The 2,404-nt window shown below is 41.3% G+C and overlaps 1 long non-coding RNA gene across 1 annotated transcript in view; it reads left to right on the forward strand.

Annotated features, from left to right (window-relative positions):
- Nucleotides 1-2,398, forward strand: part of LOC101850308 — a 4,730-nt gene extending 2,332 nt beyond the window's left edge. Inside the window, exon 3 of the long non-coding RNA XR_220158.1 lies at nucleotides 171-2,398. This is a non-coding gene — a long non-coding RNA (uncharacterized LOC101850308). The remainder of the gene's footprint in view (nucleotides 1-170) is intronic.
- The last annotated feature ends 6 nt before the right edge of the window (nucleotides 2,399-2,404 follow it).

The following is a 2,404-nucleotide window of genomic DNA, read 5'->3' on the forward strand; positions in this document are numbered from 1 at the left end:
TGTGGGTTTTTGTGGGAATTTGGGGGTGATTGTTTGGTTAGTTTCAAGGGGGTGGGATGATGGAGATTTTGAAGAACGGGGGAACTTTTCTTTACGCTGTATGACCTGTTTATGCTGCAAGTGCCGTAAAACTCTTACTAGCACCAAACTTCTTTTGGGACTCCCCGCAGGTGATACATCTTCCGCCGGATGATCTTCCCTTCTTCCCGGGCGCCCTGGCGAGGAGACTTGGCTTGAGCGTGGTCGACCACAAAGCTCGGGCCTCCATGGACAAGGACTTCCCCGTGGAGTACTGAGAGACACGTCACCTCGCTAGACGACTATAGAGACATCCTGGGAACTGAGCCTGCAGAGCTGAAGTTGACACTTTCCTTTGGGGAAGTAGGGAATTCAGTAAATTAACTGTAATTTTGCCCGGGGGGGAGCGGAGGGGTTGGGGGGTATGGTGGATAGTTTACATAAATTCCATTGCAATTCAATAAACAATTAATTTAGCCCCCCGGGGGGGGGGGGGGTGTTTTGACATAAACTTCGTTGCCTATAACTGCTCAGGAATAAACTCTTTGCTTTGAGGAGAATGATATGCCAACAAACTTTTCTATACTTTGAGAAGGATGTTAAGCCAACAAACTTTTCTATATTTTGAGGAGGATGTTATGCCAACAAACTTTTCTATATTTTGAGGAGAATGCTCTGTCAACATACTCAACACTTTGAAAAGAATACTCTGCCGACAAACCAACAAACTATGTATGAACCTTGAGGAGAATACTCAGCTAATAATCTCCAAACTTAACAGGGAAAAAAACCCTGCCAATGAACTCTTTACTTTACACTGAAAGTGTTCTATTAACTATCTCTACTAACCAATTAGAAAATACACAAATGTGAATTTTAAACGTGGTAATGGGTTACTCAGCCAATAAACTGAAGACTTTGTAAGGAATTACTTAGCCTATGAACTACAGACTTTGTAAGAGATTACTCGACTAAGAAACTGTAGACTCGATAAGCGAATTTCCAGCACCCTGCTACTCTTTAGCATAATCAAATAGTTGTCCAAAATGAATTGATTAATGCTTTAGGAGTTCCGACTAGCCGGTCGAAAAGAACAGCTGCCCTGATATCGCTCTTGCTTTTCGTGGCGTCTGTACCCCGTTTTCGGGGGGCCTTTTGTGGTAAGAGTGATTGCCTTCCTGGGGCGAGATACCGAGAACTCTAGTAATTGGTGCTATACTTTACTTTTGTTCCCTTTTTCCATCCTTCTTTTATCTTCCGGTGTCGAGGGGAGAAGCAATAAATGTCTTTCTTTTGTTTGTTGCGCATCACCTATTATAAATTTTGATTAGTGATACTTTGATCCCCATGATCCATCTTTTCACGGGCCTTTCTCTTCCTCTGTATCCATCTGATCTTTGCTGTATGCTCTCGCTGCTATACTGGTGCTATAGAGGGAGCAAAAGACCAAATAGCCGGGATTTTAGGACATTTCAGAATTTTGATGGATAAGGCGTGGGTGGAGTGAGGGAAAGGGGGGGGGGAGTTATTCTTTTCTTCATATTATCAGTATTTTTTTTCCTTCTCAGTTGTTCTTCTATTGATATCTTTGCATAGAAAACGTTTAATTAACGGCCAGCAAGGTCGGGATTTGTCCCTGCAGTATTCCTTGTTTCTTTCTTTTGAATGTCGTGTCTCTGGTATATGTGTATGTGACAATACATGTACTGCAAAGTGTGGTTTCATGGCATATGAACGCCTTGTAGAAAGACGTTTGAGGTGCAGGAGACACGTACCTAATCTGCTACGCAGAAGTTTAAGGTTCCAATCTAGGTAGCGCTCGATATTTTTTTCCTCACTCTTCCAGTCATACATCCTCCAAGCTCTGTGCCTTGGAGATGTATGAAGTGCTGCCTCTTTTAATGAAATTACCTAGCCGACCCGTTTTTGTGAAATGCCAGTCTTCAAGCACAATATTATACGTATGTCTGCTTGCTGAAGGTTGGCTTTATACTTCTATTCAGGAGATTGTTTTTTGTTTTGGTGGGGGTGCTTTATTTATAATTGTTCAACACCAAAGCTTTGATAACCTGACCTAATATGTGTGATTTTTTAAAAATCTTTTATCATTTTGTTTATATTTCTCCTTTAATTAGGTTTTGATCGATGCCTTTATATTTCCTTTTCATTATGAACTAAATGTGTGCTTCAGAACAAGTTGACGTAAAAGATGTCAATAATTATATTCGATTTTTGTATGTGTGTATTTGTGTGTGTGTGTGTGTGTGTGTGTGTGTGTGTGTGTGTGTGTGTGTGTTTATGTGAGTGTACTCTCTTTCGCTTTAATGTGCGTCAGGGAGGGTTCAGTAGACGAAAATACACAGTGATGTTCTATCGGCAGCCATGT

The sequence above is a fragment of the Aplysia californica genome, unplaced genomic scaffold (genome assembly GCF_000002075.1).
Source record: "Aplysia californica isolate F4 #8 unplaced genomic scaffold, AplCal3.0 scaffold00042, whole genome shotgun sequence".
NCBI lineage: Eukaryota > Metazoa > Mollusca > Gastropoda > Aplysiida > Aplysiidae > Aplysia > Aplysia californica.